The sequence below is a fragment of the Hemitrygon akajei genome, chromosome 6, assembly GCF_048418815.1.
Source record: "Hemitrygon akajei chromosome 6, sHemAka1.3, whole genome shotgun sequence".
Taxonomy (NCBI): domain Eukaryota; kingdom Metazoa; phylum Chordata; class Chondrichthyes; order Myliobatiformes; family Dasyatidae; genus Hemitrygon; species Hemitrygon akajei.
The window spans coordinates 153,423,976-153,446,520 of NC_133129.1; the positions used below are offsets into that span (position 1 = coordinate 153,423,976).

Below are 22,545 nucleotides of genomic sequence, written 5' to 3' on the forward strand. Positions count from 1 at the left end.
GTATTGAGCAACAAATATATCTTAATGTACAAGTCCAAATATAGCTGATGATGGCAGCACAGGTAGATTGGATGGGAAGATACACAAAATATTTTTCTTCATTAACTGAAACAGATGTAAGAGGTGGAAGATTTTAGTGCATTTTATAATACTTTGGTTAGGTCACAGCTGGAATACTGTGTATATAATAATTACTATGGATATAATATTTTAAGAAGAACCTGATCGCCTGGAGAGGGTGCAGAGGAGATTCACCAGGATCTTTTATTAGGTGGAACATTTAAGTCATGAAGATGGATAGGTTAGATTGATTTTTGTTGGAGCAGCAGAGGGATTCAAAATTATGACAGGCAAAGATAGGATATATAGTTCTTTTCCATCATGGTAGCGACATCTAAGACTAGAAGGCATAGCATTTAAGCAGAGGAGCAAGATATTTAGATTTAGAGGGGATCTGAGGAAGATCTTTGATCACCAGGCATGCCATGCTGGTAAATAGGATTTGACTGGAAAATTATTTGATTGTCATTGATGTGGTGGGCTGAAGACCCGTTTTTATATACAGCAAAGACTTTTTGTTAAACACTGCAAGTTGCTAGCTAAATAGGCCACTTGCCAGGTTATTGAAAGCTGATTGAATAATATTATTTAAAGGAGATTTTTAAGGGGAAAACATCTTTTTAGAAGACATTTTAAGAATGGGGTTTATTGAATTTTGCAACTCTCCTGAAGTGCAATGTACTGGGTCCCATTGAAGCCTTCTGTGATGTATTAATTTACCATCATACTTTACTCAAACAAACTACATAAAAAGCTTTTAAATTTCCCAAATGTAAAATAATATTTGTAAAACAATCTCTTGAAGAAAACTTTCAAAACTGCTCAAGGAGCTATCGAGCCTTTTTATGCATGACTTCTATGCAACCACAATGTGTTAACCTAGGACGTTCTCTGGTTTTCACATTTCTGTTTTCTTGGTCAGTTAGTTCCCCCCCCCCCCTAAGATTTCCTACACTTCTCTTCCCAAAACTTCCTCCATCCACCCATTTGACTTCACCCAAATAAACTAGCATCAAATTTCCTGACTAACACCAGCACCGTCCACTCAGGAGCATCTCCTTGTAAAGTTTAATGGCATATCAATGCAAGGTATGTTTCTGCCACCTACTGAGTGTGAAGCAGAGACAGGAAGTTCACCCTATCCTCGTCATATGCGCCTTCAGACTATACGAATTCACAGTTATGTGAGGAGCTCTGCTTTCCCGCCAATACAAGTCACGTGCGCACCCCTCACAGTTGGGACGAGAAGCACTGCTTTCCCGCCAATACAAGTCACGTGCGCACCCCTCACAGTTGGGACGAGAAGCACTGCTTTCCCGCCAATACAAGTCAGGTGTGCGCGCCTCATAGTCGAACTCCCGCCACTTACATTGGTTTTGACAAGGTGTGGATGTGTGATCTTGCACTCTTAAACTTTTGTTGGTTTTACCTACGGTGCAGTGATTTTGTGCTTGAAATATTTCACTATGCCTCCTAAGCATTTGATTTCATGTCCTGGGCCATCAGCTGAGTGTCAGAGAACCGCTTTAACATTTGAAAAAAAGTTGGAAATTATAAACAGCACGGCATCAGGTAAAGGTAACACAGCTCTGGGACATTACTGCCGGGAACAGAATCTTGCCTTTAAAGTTCTTTTGTTGCTTGACAATGCGCTAGCCCATCCTAAACGTTTCTGACTGTCTAACAGTCGTTCCCTGCCGTCAACCCTTCTTCCCTACAAGCAAATTTATGCTGAAAAACAAAATGCTGCCAAGCAAACAACCTTCACCACTTTCTTCAAACTAGTGTCATCTCCTGCTGCCGTTCTGTGAGTCTTCCTTCACCCCTTGCTGTGCTCGTGTGAAGCTGCCTGACCCCACAACAACTACTCATCTCCCAGAGCGAACACACCTGCCACTGTTTGTGAGTACTGTACACCCTAGTATGTTAACTTTCGATGATTTATTACATTGAATATTACTTAAATTGATGAAATATGATATAAATGTTGCCTTGTGGTACTGCTTTTGTGTCGTATTGGTATGAAAATGTGAATAAATTACAGATAAAACATATTTAGGAAGCCCTCTGGAACGCATCCCTACTTTCTCCATTTAAATATTATTCACATTATGCGTCGACTGCGAGAAACGTATCCCCCGCATATAACAATGATAGGGTGGTACACCCACTACATTCCCCACCAAAAAACCCAAATATCAAAAAATCTAATGGTTTTCAGAAAGTCAAATACATACTTATATGCATTATAATGGCAGTGATATCCTAACAAACTTTCCATGCTAAACTGGGAGTAGGAGCCATGCTTTTGATCTCTACCTGCACTGTATTCTGTGTTGCATGTATATTATGGTAACCAGTCACGAGTGGGGGCATGGTAAAAGTGAAGGGAATAAGTTATGCTTTTGTGCTTTGTTTGGGGTAGTTTGGAGCTGGGTGCCAACAGATGTCCTATCTTTTGTTGACTGTTTAGTTACGCTTAAGTTTCATTGTTTCAAGATTGCATGTTTGCTAAATGCTAATAAAGGATCAAATATGTATCTTCGACTTTTGGAAAATCACTATTGGAGTGATTGGAGGCCACGTCTTACGAGTATAATAAATCCATGGAGATGGCCAGCAACTGCTATTGGTTTGTTAGAATTGGCCGCTACACTGTTTCAATTTAGCAATTAGATGTTTCCTTTGCACCTCACAGGAAATGCATTCAAACAATATATGCCACAGTTTTTTGACAAATGCACACCTTACAAATGCTGATATCATGCATATTAATTCTGAACAGGGAATTACATAAATGTGCAAGTCCAACTTCTCCCCTCCTTTTATACCCATCTGCCACTCAAGTGCCCACCATCCTCTGAATTTTATTTAAATGCCGTCCTTTCTTTTTCTCATCACAACTTTGTTGCCACAGTGATCGATAGACTTCTTAATTATGGCTTTCACCTCCTCTTTATGCAAAGGCACCACTACATTTATACTGACTGCTTGGCTAGAATGTCTTCCTTCAACCCCTACAAGGGCAGAGACCCATAAAAGATGTTGTCGAATCTCAAGTAGAACGTCTGGCCTACCATTTGAAATACCCATTTTAATAAATATCACAACTGAGATGCTGTGTCACTGATATACAATCAATCAATCTTCGGTTTGATCTTTACTTGAAGGCTTAAATTAACCGCAGGCAAAGAAGAAAACCGTGGAGTCCCAGAAAGGGGTACACTGGGATCATATTCCACATTAAACTACCTGTGATTTTATGCTCATTCATTTCCTATCCACCTTACAAATGCAATGCTCCCAAAACTCTACTAATGTTGCTAATATTGGATGATCAACTTTATGTTCTCTTATGTTAACCCAATAAACTCAATAGCATGAATGGCAGCGATGCTTCACTACCAGATGAACTCGATGCCTTCTGAAAACACAAAATGCTGGCAGAACTCAGCAGGCCAGACAGCATCTATGGGAGGAGGTAGTGATGACGTTTCGGGCCGAAACCCTTCATCAGGAGTGAAGTAACATGGGATGGTCGAGGGGGATAAGAAGTGGGGGTAGGGATGAAGTAGAGAGCTGGGAAGTGATAGGCTGAAGGGAAATGGGCTAGGGGGAAGGTGGAGAATTATGGGAAATAAAAGAGAAAGAAAGGTAGGGCTGGGGGAGATTATATGAGGGGGGAAAAGAGAGAGAAAGAGAACCAGACTAAAATTTTAGATAGGGATGGGGTAAGGGTGGGGGGCAGGGGTATCAATGGAGGTCTGTGAGTTGAATGTTCATGCCGGCAGGTAGGAGGCTACCTAGGCGGGAGATAAGATATTGCTCCATCAACCTGCGTGTGGCCTCATCTTGACGGTAGAGGAGGCCATGGACAGACATATCGGACTGGGAGTGGTCTGTGGAATTGAAGTGTGTGGCCACAGGGAGATCCCGCCATTGCTGGAGGACTGAGCGCCAGTGTTTGGCGAAACGGTCTCCCAGTCTGCGGCGGGTCTCCCCAATGTATAAATGGCCACATCGGGAGCACCGGATACAGTATATCACCCCAGTTGACTCGCAGGTGAAGTGGTGCCTCACCTGAAAGGACTGTCTGGGGCCTAGGACGGTGGAGAGGGAAAAAGTGTGGGGGCAGGTGTAGCACTTCTTCCATTTGCAGGGATAAGTGCCTGGAGGGAGGTTGGTGGGGAGGGATGGGGAGGATGAATGGACAAGGGAGTCGCGTAGGGAGCGATCCCTGCGGAAAGCCGAGAGTTGGGGGGGAGGGGAAGATGTTTCTGGTGGTGGGATCCCGTAGGAGGTGGCGGAAGTTACGGAGGATTATACGTTGGATCTGTAGGCTGGTAGCGTGATAGGTGAGGACCAGGGGGACTCTGTTCCTGGTGGGCTGGTGGGGGGAATGGGGTGAGGGTAGAGGTTCGTGAAATACAGGGGATGCGATGGAGGGCAGAGTTGATAGTGGATGAAGGGAAGCCCTTTTCTTTAAAAAAGGAAGACATCTCCTTTGTCCTACAATGAAAGGCCTCATCCTGAGAGCAGATGCGGCGGAGGCGGAGGAATTGAGAGAAAGGGATAGCATTTTTGTAGGTGACAGGGTGGGAGGAGGAATAGTCTAGGTAGCTGTGAGAGTCTGTAGGTTTGTAGCAGACATCGGTGGATAGGCTGTCTCCAGAGATAGAAACAGAAAGATCTAGAAAGGGGAGGGAGGTGTCGACCAGGTGAATTTGAGGGCAGGGTGAAAGTTGGAGGCGGTTAATGAAGTCGACGAGCTCAGCATGTGTGCAGGAAGCAGCGCCGATGGAGTCGTCGATATAATGCAAGATGCCTTCTATGCCTGCTTTGAAAGGGAGAATATAACTACAGCTGTGAAGATCCCTGCTGCACCTGATGACCCTCTGATCTCCGTCTCAGAGGCCAATGTTAGGCTGTCTTTAATGAGGGTGAACTCTTGCAAGGCGGAAGGTCCCTATGGAATACCAGGTAAGGCTCTGAAAACCTGTGCTAACCAACTGGCAAGAGTATTCAAGGATATTTTCAACCTCTCACTGTTACAGGTGGAAGTTCTCACTTGCTTCAAAAAGTCAACAATAAGACCAATGCCCAAGAAGAATAATGTGAACTGCCTTAATGACTATCACCCGGTAGCACTTGCATCTGCAGTGATGAAATGATTTGGAAGGTTGGTTATGACGAGACTGAACTCCTGCCTCAGCAAGGACCTGGACCCATTACAATTTGCCTATCGCCACAATAGGTTAACAGCAGATGCAATTCAATGGCTCTTCACACGGCTTTAGACCAGCTAGACACCACAAACACCTATGTCAGGATGCTGTTCATCAACTATAGCTCAGCGTTTAATGCCATCATTCCTATAATCCTGACTAAGTAGAACCTGGCCTCTGCACCTCCCTCTGCAATTGGATCCTTGATTTCCTAACCGGAAGACCAGAATCTGTGCGGATTGGTGATAACATGTCCTCCTCACTGACGATCAACACTGGTGCACCTCAGGGGTGTGTGCTTAGCCCACTGCTCTACTCTCTATATACCCATGACTGTGGCTAGGCATAGCTCAAATACCATCTATAAATTTGCTGGTGATACAACCATTGTTGATAGAATCTCAGATGGAGATGAGAGGGCGTACAGGAGCAAGATATGCCAACTAGTGGAGTGGTGTCACAGCAACAACCTTGTATTCAACGTCAGTAAGACAAAAGAGCTGATTGTAGACTTCAGGAAGAGCAAGATACCAATCCTCATAGAGGGATCAGAAGTGGAGAGAGTGAGCAGTTTTAAGTTCTTGGCTGTCAAGATCTCCGAGGACCTAACCTGGTCCCAACATATTGGTGCAGTTATAATGAAGGCAGGACAGCGACTATACTTCATTTGGAGTTTGAAAAGATTTGGTATGTCAACAAATACATTCAAAAACTTCTATAGCTGTACCGTAGACAGCATTCTGACAGGCTGCATCGCTGTCTGGTATGGGGGTAGGGCTACTGCACAGGACCAAAAGAAGCTACAAATTTAAAGAGGTTGTAGATTTATCCAGCTCCGTCTTGAGTACTAGCCTACAAAGTACCCAGGACATCTTCAAGGTGCGGCGTCTCAGAATGGCAGAGTCCACTATTAAGGACCTCCAGCACCCAGGGCATGCCCTTTTCTCACTGTTACTATCATGTAGGAGGTACAGAAGCCTGAAGGCACATTCAGAACAGCTTCTTCCCCTCTGCCATACAATTCCTAAATGGACACTGAACCTGTGAACACTACCTCACTTTTTAATATATATTTCTGTTTTTTGCATGATTTTAATGTATTCAATATACATATACTGCAATTTATATATATTTTTTCTTCTTTTATATTTTATTTTGGATTGAACTGCTGCAGCTGCTAAGTTAACAAATCTCACAACACATGCCGGTGATAATAAACCTGATCCTGATAAATCATTACTAACTGTAACCTGCAGATGTAAAGGTACTTCTCTCATTTCAACCAGTAATGCTAAAATTGGGGATGATTTAATAAAACCACATTATAATCACAATGTTTGCACTTGAATTTGATCTGGGGCTTTAAGACTGTTGGAGAGGCTAACTCATAAATGACACATTCATAATCTAAGACAATTCTGATCAAAGCAATATACTTTTTCTCTAGAATTTTATTCACATGCACCATCCATGTTAGCCTTTGTGTCCACCCACATACCTAGAAACTTTACCACTGTCTCCTGTTATTTTCATTGTGGGTGTCATGCCCTTTTGAGAAAAGGAAATAACTTGAGTCTTTGCAATAGAAAATTTAAACCTCCACCAATATCCCCATTTACTTCATTTACAGCTACCTGCATTTCCTAATGATCCAATTTATATTCCTGCCTCTCTTCCACACTTCAGTACCAACAACATATAACAATTTGGAAGGTCAGAAACAACATTTAAGAAAATATCATTAATCATAATACTAAAAAGAAGTTGGCCACACACACTCCCCTGTGGAGTCCCATTCTCTATTTCATACTTCTTAGAGAATGTCCATCCCATCCTAACTTGTATCTTCCTATAACATAAAAAATCTTCAATCCCATTTTACCACCTATTCTCGTCTTTTGAAGTGTAAGCAGCAACCCTTGTGTCCATAAAATACAAGGCTTTCTCTACATCAAAGAAAACTGCTACCACTGATTATTAATTTGGGCCTTACAAATATCAGATTCCAAACTAAATCAGAAGAGGGCCTTTAAAGATGGTGATCAGTTGGAGCTTAAAAGAGTTCAAAAGGAACTCAGAGTACAGATAAGGGGAGGCAAAGGAGCAGTATAGGAGGAAGCTAGAACAAAAGCTGCAGAAAAAAAGCATGAAGGAGGTGTGGGATGGGATGAAGATCATCACCGGATGCGGTGCAAAGCGGGGGGCAAACATAAGTGGAGATGTGGAGAAAGCGAACCAGCTGAACAACTTCTTCAATAGGTTCGACAGCACAATCTCATCCTCACCGCAGAACTCCACACCAGGCTTGTCTTTCTACTCGTCCTCCCTCTTACTTCCCTCACAGGAAAATAGCCACTCACAGGAGACCTTGCCCACGCCCAGGATTACGGCTGCACAGGTGGAAGGTCAACTGAGGAAGATCTGTACCAGCAAGGCGGCTGGACCGGATGGAGTATCCCCACGATTACTGAGGGCCTGTGCGACTGAGCTGGGAGAACCACTACAGCGCATCTTCAACATGAGCCTGGAGCAGAGGAGAGTACCCAGACAGTGGAAAACATCCTGTATTGTCCCGGTACTGAAGAAACCACAACCAAAGGAGTTGAATGACTTCAGACCTGTTGCCTTGACGTCGCACGTGATGAAGACCATGGAGCGGCTGATAATACAGAATCTGAGGCCACAAACCAGGCACGCCCGGGATCCTCTTCAGTTTGCGTATAAGGAGAAGGTGGGAGTGGAGGATGCTATCACGTATTTGCTGCACAAATCCCTCTCTCACCTGGATGGGGTCAGTGGTGCTGTGAGGATTACATTCCTGGACTTCTCTAGTGCCTTTAACACCATCCAGCCCAAGATCTTAAAGCACAAACTAACGGAGACGGGAGTAGACTCTCACATGGTGGATTGGATAGTGGACTACTTGACAGATAGACCTCAGTATGTGCGGTTGGGAGACTGTAGGTCTGACACGGTGGTCAGCAGCACAGGAGCGCCGCAGGGGACCGTGCTCTCTCCGGTCCTGTTCACCCTGTACACATCAGACTTCCAATATAACTCGGAGTCCTGCCATGTGCAGAAGTTCGCTGATGACACGGCCATAGTGGGGTGTGTCAGGGATGGACAGGAGGAAGAGTATAGGAAACTGATACAGGACTTTGTGATATGGTGCAACTCAAACTACCTGCGTCTCAATATCACCAAGACCAAGGAGATGGTGGTGGACTTTAGGAGATCTAGGCCTCATATGGAGCCAGTGATCATTAATGGAGAATGTGTGGAGCAGGTTAAGACCTACAAGTATCTGGGAGTACAGTTAGATGAGAAGCTAGACTGGACTGCCAACACAGATGCCTTGTGCAGGAAGGCAGAGTCGACTGTACTTCCTTAGAAGGTTGGTGACATTCAATGTCTGTAGTGAGATGCTGAAGATGTTCTATAGGTCAGTTGTGGAGAGTGCCCTCTTCTTTGTGGTGGCGTGTTGGGGAGGCAGCATTAAGAAGAGGGACGCCTCACGTCTTAATAAGCTGGTAAGGAAGGCGGGCTCTGTCATGGGCAAAGTACTGGAGAGTATAACATCGGTAGCAGAGCGAAGGGCGCTGAGTAGGCTACGGTCAATTATGGAAAACCCTGAACATCCTCTACATAGCACCATCCAGAGACAGAGAAGCAGTTTCAGCGACAGGTTGCTATCGATGCAATGCTCCTCAGACAGGATGAAGAGATCAATACTCCCCAATGCCATTCAGCTTTACAATTCAAACGCCAGGAGTAAGATATGTTAAAGTGCCGGGGTTAGGACTCAATGTATTTAAGTAAACTACTTAAGAACTTTTAAAAAGCTATTATTAATGCTTTTTGAGAGCGTGATTTTAGATGCATATCATATTTTTACTGAGTTAAGTATTGTATGTAATTAGTTTTGCTACAATAAGTGTATGGGACATTGGAAAAAATGTTGAATTTCCCCATGGGGATGAATAAAGTATCTATCTATCTAAACTTAGCACTGAGTCCATGATCATTCTCCCTTTACGAAGTCCAGACTGGCATAGCTAATTTTCCAGTACTTCCCACAAATAAGAAAGCCTTGAGATAACCATTCATTCCACTATCTTACATACTTGTGAAGTTAGCGAAATAGGTCTAGTACTAGAAGGATCTGATTGATTTTCAGGAAAAAGGAGGGTGCACTTCAACCTACATTGTATTAAAAATTCCAAAATATAACTTTTGAATCCGATAATCACATTACCCATATATAACAAGTATTATCTTTCTCGGGTGATGTCTGACCAGCACTATTAATAGCCTCTTTAAGTTCAGACAATGTAAATTCAACATCGAAACAGGAATTGGAACTTTCTTTTCTCGGCAATATGAGGATCACTTGCAAAAAACTTTCTGAATAAGACCTGTCTCAAATTGACTGAGCTATGAACATATGTTTTTGCTAATAATTCAGCTTTTTCAGTCAGTAACTTATTCCCACCATACATCACTGGACGACAAGCCCCTACAATCCTCGATTCTCCGCTTATTTTTCTTCACAAAATAGCCTGCCGTCCATCTTCCTCCATACAACTCCAGTCACCCGTTCCCAGTCCGTCACTTCCTGTCATCTCTGCTCCACCCACCCTGGCCTGAGAGCTCTGACCCTCCCCCATTGCCCCAAACAAGCTCCGCCGGCTCCCGGTCACACCACGCACTCCCACTCAGAGATATCGCTCCGCCGCCAAGTTCCCCTATCAAGCGCCCGCTTTAAGGGGGCGGGACCCGCATCTCAGCCTGCAATTGGATCAGCGCCTTTCGCTTTGTTACGTCGCTGACTGAGGACGTCAGAGAGAAGGTTCTCCCCGCTTATTGGCCTATTCCTCGGGAGGGCCGCGGTGTTGATGGATTTCCTTGTTTGAAAGGGCGGGATGATGGCGAGGCCGGGTTGATTGACAAGCTCGGTTTGTCTTGGCGCAGAGGGTGCTGGGATTGTCAAAACAAGCCGCATCCATCCGTTCCGAGGTTAGACTTACCCAGGCAAAGGCGCCATCTTGGAAACTTGGGGTTGTTGCTGTTCTTTCCCGCCGATCTCTCCACAGAAATGCATTTATATTGCTAACAGTTCAGTTCCCCGTCCTTATTTTAATTTTATTTTCAGTAGTTCCCCTCCCGCTTTAATTACTACGAATAATAAATTTATGAAACCGCTGGGTACGTATGAATGTAGTTTTTCCGACTGTATTTTTGTATTACAGATACGGGAGGAGGGGAGTTTGTGTTGCGGCCCTGTTGCTGTTTGTGTTTTGGCTCCAAGAATGAGAAACGCGGGTTATTGCTGTCCCACCAATTCTATTCTCACTCTCCCACCTCCCCCTTCCTTCTGTTTGGCAAGCCTAAAGCACAAGGAGCTCTCTTACAAATTGAGTTCTTAAAGTATTTTTTGTCTTTCAGTTTTGTTTATAGGTAAGTGACAGATGTGACAGATTAATTCATTTTTGAGTTCTGTTTGCTTGCGGCGGGGCGGTTCAGATTTGCTGTCAAAACATAGTTAGCGCTTGTGACAATAGTTTGACACCGTTCGAAATTTGTATCTAAACAATTGTACTTTATTTCTACTGCAACATATTTTGTTAATTTTTAAACTTCGATCAAAAATCTCGTGGTTTTCTGGATTAATCAGTTAGGAATTTAAGAAATAGTCATGTTAGTAAAATACCACGCAGTAACTTTTGAGCGTTGGTGTACAAAACATTAAATGTGAATAAACGAATATTCGCTTTGATATACAGCCGTTTTAAACCATTTCAACTGGAATTTTGAATGTTTCTAGCCTGATGTGGTTTTATCAAGTATAATAAATCTTTGATAAACATTATGTAGAATGCGCTTCCTTTAAAACCTTTGATGGACTTTGTTATGCAGTCATTGACATTTAAACTGTGCTTTCTTATTCGTAACTTATTCGAGTCTTATAATAATGTACAGTAAGATACGATGACTGAATGAATAATATCTAGTAGAATATGAGATTAGATGTAATAGAGATTTGTTACAAGAATAAGCTTTGCAGAGTAATTTGTGACTCTTAAATATTTAGTTACTGGAGATTTTGATGTGAAAAATGGAGAAACATTCTGGAGTAATAACTTCTTGAATCTGTTTTCACACTTAAACTTACAGTAGGTACAGGACAAGAAAGACGGGTCATATCCTAAAAGTAATCACAGTTGTCTGTAAAGATTCATGCTTAATGTGGTTTCTGAGACTTGCATTTGGTCGTGTTAAAGCTGAATGGCCTGGAACCAAGGATGTTACTGATGAGTTTACTGATAGTTTACTGATGAGTTTGATTCCCTTTCCGATTTTAAGGAGTGATGTGTTAGACTTGTATTTGGCTATCTAAAGTCAAGTTATTTACCTCTGGTAGATTCATTTTATTGTAAAATAACATCAGAATTATTTGATGTATGTTGTATACTCTTGGAGCTTGAATGGACAGAGTAATATGATTGGAATTGTGTGTTTGTCAATGCTCATAAGTTCTCCACTAACAGAAGAAGCTTTTGTTAGTATTTTTTAGATGTGTTATAAAGTAAAGTTTTTGATCTTGCATCACCCAGATTTTTTATCACAATAAAATGAGAAAGTTCGAAAAATACATTCTAGAAAATTAAATGGAAAAAGGATATAATCTTCGCATTTCCTTGGCTCTAATTTCATTGAAGTGCTACTCTTTTTTTTGCTGTGTACATTGAATTGCCTGTGTATTACATTGTTATTCTGGGAGCTATTTTTAACTGTTTATGATAAATTTTGGGTATGTTTTGTTTTTGCTTTGACTGGTATGGTATTCTGTTTTTCCCTTATCATTTAGCTTGAAAAGATGTAGAAAAGCTTCACCGATAAGTTACCAGAATTGGAAAGCTTGTTTAATAAGGAGAGGCTAAATAGACTGGAACTGTTTTCCCTGGAGTGCAGGGTGCTGAGGGGTGGTTTGTAAAGGAAATATCATGAGGGGTATAGATAAGGTGGATTGTCAAGTATCTTTCCAGTGGTAGAGGAGGACATTATATTTAAGGTGAGAAAAGACTTAATTTTAAGGTAAAAAGGATCTGAGAGGAAACTTTTTCACATGGAGTGTAGTGGGTATATATGAGTTGCTAGAGAAAGTGTAGAGGCAGATAGAATTACAAAGTTTAGATGAGATTTAGACATGGATAGAAATAATTTGGAGCAGTATGGGCCTTGTACAGGTAAATGGGTCTAGCTCAGAAAAATATCTCAGTTGCCATGGACTAGTTGGGCTGTAAGGCCCTTTTCCTTGCTATATAACTTTGAATTCCTAACATGAGTTATATTTTATATCAGTACCAAGTTTAAACAATGAATGAGGTGAAAGCAGCCACTTTTTGGCCGTCTTCATACAACAATGTTTTAATATATACAAGGTAAAATATGGAGATTTTTCCAAACTCTTATGTTCTTGATTTATGCAGTTTCCTTAAATATCTCTTTGAATTAAAATAAACTTAGACTTGATGTTTGAATAGAACTTTGTAGCTTATATTCTATAATTATTCATGTCTTCTTTTGCATGAATTTACCACAGATAACCATACTCATTGTTTTAAACTTGAGCTTCAATGTTAGTACTTTCCTATATTTCCAAATATTTTTATGTTTTGGTTTTGGATTTCAAATCAAATAAAAAGTTATCCAAGTCTGTAATTATAGTAAGTGGAAACAGATCTCGAAGTGCCGCATGCTAATTAGTCTGATAATAGAATCAAAAAATTGACAACACAGAAACTGGCTGCTGGCCAAACATGGCCTTGCATGGCAGAAAAGTGCAGTTTAGTCTATTCTCACATCCATCCTTTTGATCCATTGCCTTTCAGGTTATATGGCGCTTCATGTTTTATTTACCTTTTTATGAGATGTTGCTGTTATTGGCAAGGCTGTTATTGCCCACTGCTTTATAGATAAAGTCATAGAATAGAATACTACAGCAAAGGAAGAAAACAATTTTGGCCCAGTTAGTCTGTGCCAAACCATTAATTTGCCTTGTCCTATTGACCTTCATGGACTATAGCCCTCCATACCCCTCCCATCCATGTACCTATCCAAATTTTTTTTAAATGTTGAGGTCGACCCTTCCACTACTTCCACAAATTTGTTCCACATTCACTATCCTCTGAGAGAAATAGTTTCCCCTCATGTTCTCCTTAAGCATTTCACCTTTCAACCTTAACCCATGACCTCTAGTTGTAACCTCACCCAACCTCTGTGGAAAAAGCCTGCTTGCATTTACTTATCTATATCACTCATAATTTTGATAAACCTCTATTAAAACTCCACTCAATTTTCTATGTCCCAATCTATTCAACCTTTCCCTCAGGTGGGCAAGTCCTGGCAATATCCTTGCAAATTTTCTCTGCACTCTTTTATTCTTTCATCTTTCCTGTAAGTAGATGACTAAAACAGGACACAATACTCCAAATTGAGCCTCACCAACGTCTTATACAATTTCAACATCACATCCCAGCTTCTGTACTCAGTACATTGATGTGTGAAGGCCAATGTGCCAGAACCTTTCTTACAGCCCTATCTACCTGTGATGCCATTTCAAGAAATTAATGGACCTGTATTTTCAGATCCCTTTGTTCTACTGCTCTCCTTTGTGCCATACTGCTCATCATGTAAGACCTACTGTGGTTGATCCTCCTGAAGTGCAACACTTCACACTTGTCTGCATTAAATTCCATCTACCAATTTTTAGCCCATTTTTCCAGTTGGTCCTGATCCCTCTGCAAACTTTGATAGTCTTCCTCTCTGTCCTTAACCCTCCCCAATCTTGGTGTCATCTGCAATCTTGCTGATCTAGTTTACCACATCATCATCCTGATCATTGATATAAATGACAGACAATGGACCCAGCACCAATCCGTGCACATACCACTAGTCACTGGCTTCTAGTCAGCGAGGCAATCTGCTACCACTCTCTGGTTTCTCCTGAGAATTCAGTTTACTATCTCATTTTGAATGTCGAGTGACTGAACATTCTTGACCAACTTCCCATGCGGGACCTTGTCAAAGGCCTTGCTAAAGTCCACGTAAAGAGCATCCACTGCCTTGCCTTCTTCAACTTTCCTGGTAACTTCCTCAAAAAGCTCTATATATTGGTTAGACACAGCTTAACGTGCACAAAGCTATGTTGATTATCCCTAACCAGTTCCCATCTATCCAAATAGTCATATATCTGGTCCCTTAGTATGCTTTCCAATAGCTTTCTCATTACTGATGTCAGGTGCACTGGCTTGTAATTTCCTGGTCTGTGCTTAGAACCTTTCTTAAACAATGGAACAGCATTAGTCAATCCTCTGGCACCTCACCTGTGGCTAAAATTGTTTTAAATATCTTTGATAGGGCCCCTGAAGTTTTTGCACTAGCCTCCCACAGGGTCCAGGGGAATACATTGTCAGGCTCTGGGAATTTATCTGCCCTACCTTGCGTCAAGACAGCATAAACCTCCCTTGTGGTCTGTATTGGGTCCATGACCTCACTGCTGCATTGCCTCACATCTACAGACTTGGGCCCATCTCTTGAGAAAATACAGATGCAAATAAATCCATTTAAGATCTCTCTCATCTCTCACAGTTTCATGCAAGATGACCACATTGTTCTTACAGACAACCAATTTTGTCCCTTGTTATTCTTTTGCTGATAATAATTTATTGAAGTCCTTTACCTTGTTTGCTAGAGCAACCTTATGTCTTCTTTAAGCCCCCCTCCCACCGATTTCCTTCTTAAAAATTCTCTTGTATTTCTTATCCTCCTGAAGTACCTCGCCTGTTCCTGTCTGACTATACCTGTTATGTGCCTGCTTCTTTTTCTTAACAAGACCCTCAATATCTCTCAAAAACCAAGGTTTCCTAAACTTGTTATCCTTGCCTTTTATTCTGCCAGGAACATACAAATTCTGTACTCTCAAAATTTCACTTTTGAAGGCCTCCACCTTAACAAGTATACTTTTACCAGAAAACAACCTGTTCTAGTCTGCACTTGCCAGACCCTTTCTGAATTCAAATCAGAATTGGCTTTTCTCTAAACCAGAATCTCAATCCATGGACCAGTCCTATCCTTTTCCATAATTACTTGAAACTAATGGCGTTAAAATCACTAGATGAATATGTTCTTCTACATAAACTTCTGTCACCTGCCCTGTCTCATTCCCTTATAGGAGATCTAGTATCACTTTCTCTCTAGTTGGGACTTCTTTGTACTGATGAAGGACACTTTCCTGGACACAATTGACAAACACTTCCCCATCCAGCCCTTCTACAGTATGTGAGTCCCTGTCAATAAGTGGAAAGTTAAAATCACGCTATCACAACGTTATGTTTCTTGCAGCAGTCTACGATCTCTACAGATTTGCTCTAAATCCCACAGACTGTTGGGTGGTCTATAATATAATCCCATTAATGTGTTCATCCCTTTCTTATTCCTCAGTTCCACCTTTGTAGCCTCGGTACATGGCTCTCCAGTCTGTCCTGACTGAGTACTGCTGTAACATCTTACCTGACTAGTAATACCACCCCTTTGCCTTTAATCCCTCCCACTCTATCACGTCTAAAACAACGGAATCCTGGAATGTTGAGCTGCCTGTCCTGCCCCTCCTGCAACCAAGACTAAATAATGTGTACAGTCATACAATGCTGATCCATGCCCTAAGCTCATCTGCCTTTCCAACAACACTCCTTGCATCGAAATAAATGCAGCCCAGAACACTAATACCACCATGTTTGACTTTCTGATTCCTAAATTTGTATGTAGGCTTAACAACATCTTTTTCCACAACTACTCCACTATCTAGCATTTTGGTTCTCATCCCCCAGCAACTCTAGTTTAAACATCCCCGTTAGCAAACCTTCCCTCTCGGATATTAATCCCCCTCCAGTTCAGATCCAAACTGTCCCTTCTGTACAGGGCCCACCTCCCTGGAAGAGACCACAATAATCCAAAAATCTGAAGCCCTCCCTCCTGCACCAAGCCCATAACTGCATGTCTTCCTGTTTCTGGCCATGCTAGCATGTGGCATGTGTAGCAATCTGAAATCATGGTACTGGAGGGTCTGTTCTTTAACTTAGCATCTAACTCTCTGAACTCACTTTACAGGACCTTGTCACCCCTCCTGCTCATGTCATTAGTAGCAACATGGACCACGATCTCTGTCTGTTCATCCTCCCACTTAAGAATGCTGTGGACTCAATCTGAGATGTCCCTTGCCCTGGCACTCAGGAGGCAAAAGAGACATCCATGGTCCCATATCTAAGAAATGATGTGCTAGCATTGGCGAGGCTCCAGAGGTTATTTACAAGAATAGTCCCGGGATTGAAAGGGTTGATGTATGAGGAGGAGTGTTTCATGTCTCTGGGGCTGTATTTGATTGGAATTTAGAACAATGAGGTGTGGGGGGGAGGTCTCATTGAAACCTACCAAATATTGAAAGGCTTAGTTAGAGTGTATGTGGAGAGGATGCTCCTAATAGTAGGAGAGTCTAGGCACAGAGGGAACAGCCTCAGAAGAGAAAGACATCCCTTATAATAGATAGAGGAGGATTTTAGTTAACTAAGGTTGAGAGGTAAAATAAACTAACCATGATCAAATGGCAGAGCAGATTCTGCCCTGATATCTTAAGGTCTTATGACTGGATCAACTACAATTAGAACCCACATTTCATGGAACAGCCTTGTCAATAAAGCTCACATTTGACCCATCATTTGCAGTGCTTTAGACTTGACTGCAGCAGGACACTAAATTTCTGAGGTAAAGAAAATAAAGCAAACATCCCTACATATTTCTCTGTTGATGCACAAAATTGTCTTTAGGGCCTATATTTTGACAGTACTTTCTAAGTATCAAGTGTTTAAAACTTAATTTTCTCCCTATCTCCAGAGGTACAAAATTCAGCAGAAACCTGTCAATTGGTAGTATTAAACAAGGTCATGTGTCACTGTTTATCTATGACACCGTGTAAAACCACGAGAGAATGAATAAAGCCCCAGTTCTCTTAGCAGGGTCAATAACCAGGAGATCTAGATTTAGATGTAGATGTTTGTAGTTAATTGTTTCTAGATCTAAAAAGTTTTGGAAGCTCAAAAAATTATTCCCTGAAAGGGTAGTGGAGGCAGAAACATTCAACACATTGAGTAGCTATCTAGTTGTGATATAACAGTGCTGTGGTTATGTTACTGGATCAACAATGTTAATGTGGACTGTTTAGCAGGATACACAATCCAAATCCTATATGGCAGTGGAGAAATATAAATTTAAATAATTGAAGATTTTTTTCATAAAAAACTAGTGTAGGCAAATAATACTATGAAATAACCAGATTGTTTTACAAAACCACCTTGTTCATTTGTGTCCTTCAAATCCTAACTATTCACATTTACATTATGCTGCAGAACCACCAATGCAGTTGGCCCTTATCTATCATCTGAAATAAACCAGCATGACTCCATGGCCGTTCCCTCAACAACAGATATCTTGTTTTGGATACTGTTGGGGGGGGGGGGGGGGGGGAATGACCTAGCACAGGAAAGCCAAAGTAGTCAGCTGTCTGGCACTGAGTGTGGCTCTGACTCAGAAGGGAAGAGTGGAGGGATGGGAAGAAGAGGTGAGCTGTAGTGGTAAGGGATTTGTTGGTTAGGAGAACAGAAGGAAGGCGCTGAGGACAAGAACGAGATTCACAGTATGTGGTCTGACAAGGCCTTGTAAAGCCTTGTCATTACATCTTTGTTTTTACATTCTAGTTCTCTGAAAGTGAATGCTAACATTTTGTATGTCTTCCTTCTACTGACTCAACCTGCATGCTGACTTTTAGGGCATCCTAAAGTAGGACTGCCAGCACACAAAATGCTGGTGGAATGCAGCAGGCCAGGCAGCATCTATAGGGAGAAGCACTATCTTCTATATAGGGAGAAGCTGTTACTATCTTTCCTTTCAGTTAGTTCTGACGAAGGGTCTTGGCCCGAAATGTCGACAGTGCTTCTCCCTATAGATGCTGTCTGGCCTGCTGTGTTCCACTAGCATTTTGAGTGTGTTGCTTGAATTTCCAGCATCTGCAGATTTCCTCGTGTAGGACTGCTAAGTCCCTTTGCACCTCCAATTTCCATCGAGATTACAGATCTGATCGTTGTTTTTTTAAGTTTGTAGGGATGGTTTTGGGGACAGAGGGGAGTTTGCTTTGGACTTGGGGACAAGTATGCGGGGAGTTTGCTTAAGGCTTGGGGACAGGAATGCAGGGAAGTTGGAGGTCAGGCCTCCACTCAGTGTTTTAAGTCCTGCAAAGGACATCTAGAGTCCAGGCCTCCACTGTGCTTGAAATTGAAACCTGATGTTTGAAGCCTGAAGGCCTGTCCTGCAGTTGGAGTACTGTCTGTGTGTAGGTGGGGGAGGAAAGGGGCTTGTTTTGTTGTTGTTTTGTTCCTTGCGTTCTGTTCTGTTTTATGTGATTCTGATGAATATTGTGGGTATGCTATGTTGGCACTGGATTATGTCATCACCCACCTTCATTGACTGCAGGATGAGTGAGGATTGTAATTGGCTTCTAATATCTCCCTGAATGAAGAACATGGAGTAATTGTGGCTTTGCAAATATTGTTATAACCTCTGACATTCACATTTTTCAAACTTCATTATCTTCTGGATGCACTATTTCAGTTGGTTCACGTTTACTGGCAGTGCCTTTGGCTATAAGAACCCTGTGGGAGTGGTATCAGATCTGGCCAATTGAATCATTAAGCCTGCCCTGTCAGTCAATATGATTAAAGGTGATTTCCCCCAAGCTGCCTCTGTGCCAATTCCCCATGGCTCTTAGTTTTCTGATCTTTCTAAAATTTATCTACATCCTCTAAATGGTACCGTAATCTAGAATCCACAACTCTGTGGTACAGAATTCTCAAGATTCATCACCACCTTTAAGAAGAATTTTCAGTGCACCTTAGTTTCATGTGATCACCCCTAATCTTGCAACTATTCCCACCAGTTATGAAAACATCATGACATCTACCCCCACACTAGTAGTGCATACCTACATTTATCTTGTCATGCACCCTCAGGTCATGTTTCAGTAATGTCACACTTCATTCTTCTAAACTGCAAAGATCTAATTTCTTTTAGCCACCAGTAATCAGATGGTCCTCTCATCCCCGAATTAACCTGGAAAGTCTCTTTCGGACTGATTGTAATTGAATTGACTTTATTACTTACATCCTTCACATACATGAGGAGTAAACATCTTTACGTTATGTCTTCGTCTAAATGTGCAATTTATAGAAATTTGTAATAAATAGTATGTACAGCAGGACAGTCAATATAGTACAGAAATACAATTGTATCAGTGTGAATTAATCAGTCTGATGGCCTGGTGGAAGAAGCTGTTCCGGAGCCTGTTGGTCCTGGCTTTTATGCTGTGATACTGTTTCCCAGATGGTAGCAGCTGGAGTAGTTTGTGGGTGGGGTGACTTGGGTCCCTAATGATTCTTCGGGCACTTTCTGCACACCTGTCTTTGTAAATGTCCTGAATAGTGGGAAGTTCACCTCTACAGATGTGCTGGGCTGTCCGCACCACTCTCTTCTACAGAGTCCTGCGATTGAGGGAAGTACAGTTCCCATACTAGGCAGTGATGCAGCCAATTGGAATGCTCTCAGTTATGCCCCTATAGAAAGTTCTTAGGATTTGGGGACCCATATCAAACTTCTTTAACTTTCTGAGGTGAAAGAGGCGCTATTGTGCTTTTTTTCACCACACAGCCGGTAGGTACCGACTGCATAAGATCCTCAGTGATGTGTATGCTGAGGGAAAAGCTGTTCACCCGCTCAACCCCAGATCCATTAATGTCAATAGGTCTCAATTCCTCCTGTAGTCCACAATCAGTTCCTTTGTTTCTGCGACATTGAGGGAGAGGTTGTTTTCTTAATACCACAGTGCCAGGGTGATGACTTCTTCTCTGTAGGCTGCCTCATTTATATTTGAAATTAGGCCAATCAGTATAGTATCGTCAGCAAATTTAATTAGATTGGAGCTGTGGTTGGCGACACAGTTGTGGTTATACAGAGAGTAAAGGCAGGGGCTTGAGACACAACCCTGAGGGACACCTGTATTGAGGGTCAAAAGAGCAGAGGTGAGCGAGCCCACTCTTACCACCTGCCAGTGATCTGACAGGAAGTCCGGGATCCAGCAGCACAGGGCAGGGTGAAGGCAAAGGTGTCTGAGCTTCTTGTCAAGCCTGGAGGGAATTATGGTGCTGAATGCTGAACTGTAGTCCGGGAACAGCGTTCTCACATAAGCATCCTTCTCCAGATGTGTAAAGATGGTGTGTAGAGCTGTGGCTAGTGAACCATCTGTCAATCAGTTATGTTGGTAGGCAAATTGTAGGGGGTCCAGTGTGGGTGGTAGCAGGCTGCAGATGTAGTTCTTGACCAGCCTCTCAAAGCATTTACCGTAGATTCCGGACTACAGAGCGCACCTGATTAAAAGCCGCTGGCTCTAATTTTAGAAAGAAAATCAATTTTTTACTTGTACAGGCCGCACCGGATTTTCGGCCGCAGGTGTCCCACGTTGTAATATGAGATATTTACATAGAAAGATATTACACGTGAGGATTTTTTAATTTTTAATTAAATCCATATGGTAACATAAACAAATACATATTGCAAATGCTTTTTTTCGAACCGTGCCTGTAACGCGGCTACTTTTAAATATACGTTGAGTATACTTTTTTACTGAACAACATTCCAATATCTCCTAACGACTGGTAAAAAATATATATACTGCAGCCTACCAGGAAAAGTTATTGATCGCCTTTAACTTAAAAGCAGCGTTCGCTCAGATCCAATGCCGCTCGCGTAATGCCGCTCGCCCCCCTCCTTCCCGTTTATCGCAAACTGGCATTTTTCCCACAAGACGCGGCGAAACCGGGTGTGACGTCATAGCATCCCGCGATGTAGTACAGAAAACAAATATAGTTAAAACACTTCTAACTTTAACTAGAAAATGAATTACTAAGCGAAAATATTATAAACTAAATAACTGCCATAAAGGCAGCACAATGCTTTTCTTCGAGTGTTTTCCATGTTGATGAGGGTGAGTACAAATGACTGATTTACAATAATTTAATTGTGAAAGTGCGCTTGATTTATCGTACAATTTCATTGGACCTCTGTGAACTACTCATCAATTTTATTGGTCTACTGTTACGAGGCAAAATGTTTTTGGCAGCATGAAAAAAAACCATGCATTAGCCGCACCGTATTAAAGGCCGCAGAGTTCAAAGCTGTTCAAAATGTGGGAAAAAAGTAGCGGCTTATAATCTGACATCTACGGTACTTATTATTGAGATTAGTGCAACAGGACACCAGTTGTTTTTAGGTACAGGGACAATGGTGGATGTTTTGAAGCAGGAGGGCACTCTACACTGGGAGAGGGAGAGATTAAAAATGTCTGTAAACACACCTGGCAGTTGTGCCATGCACACCCTGAGTACCTGCCCTGGGATGCCATCTGGTCCCTCAGTCTTGTGACTGTCTGCTTGTTGGAAACACCTGTGTACTTCAGTCTCGGAGATGATCAAGGTACAGGTCGCTTCGGGGGTTCCGTGTTGGCGATATCAAACCGAGTGTAAAATAGATTTAGCTCATCAAGGAGAGAGGCAAGGATGTTGGCAGCCCACTGCACTTAGCTTTGAAGTCTGCTGTGGTGTGCAGACCTTGCCATAAGCTGCATGTGTTGTTGTTAGAGAGCTGTGTCTGGATCTTTTCCCTGTTTTGTTTCGCTGCCTTGATGACTTTGCTGCAAATCGTAAATCATAGCTGTATTTCTTGAGCTCTTGCTGATTACTGGCAATGTAAGGTCTGTGTTGACTATAAGCGCTGTTCGCACAGAACTGTTAATCCAGGGTTTGTGGGTTGGGTAAACCCTGACCGATTCTGGGGGACAACATCCTCAATGCACTTCCGGATGAAGCTTGTGACCCCTTCCGTGAACTCGGAGACATCATCATCATGAAAGACATTCCAATTGATGTCATCAAAGCAGTCCTGTAGCATGGAGACCGATTGGTTAGACCAACAGTGGGTGGTTTTAACAATGACTGCCTCTTCTTTCAGCTTCTGCCTGTACATCGGCAGAAGCAAGATGAAGGAGTGATCAGACTTTCCAAATGGTGAACGGAGGAGCACTTTGTAAGTGTTGTGGAAGGGA

At 42.2% G+C, this 22,545-nt stretch overlaps 1 protein-coding gene across 5 annotated transcripts in view; it reads left to right on the forward strand.

The window, feature by feature from the left end:
* The first annotated feature begins 10,279 nt into the window (after positions 1-10,279).
* The window catches only part of ppp6r3 (protein phosphatase 6, regulatory subunit 3), a 134,253-nt gene continuing 121,987 nt past the window's right edge, over positions 10,280-22,545 (forward strand). For 3 of the 5 annotated variants that reach the window (XM_073049604.1, XM_073049606.1, XM_073049607.1), the window contains exon 1: positions 10,280-10,490. The gene's annotated coding sequence lies outside the window, so the exon portion shown is untranslated. The remainder of the gene's footprint in view (positions 10,491-22,545) is intronic. The other 2 variants (XM_073049605.1, XM_073049608.1) reach the window with 1 other exon arrangement.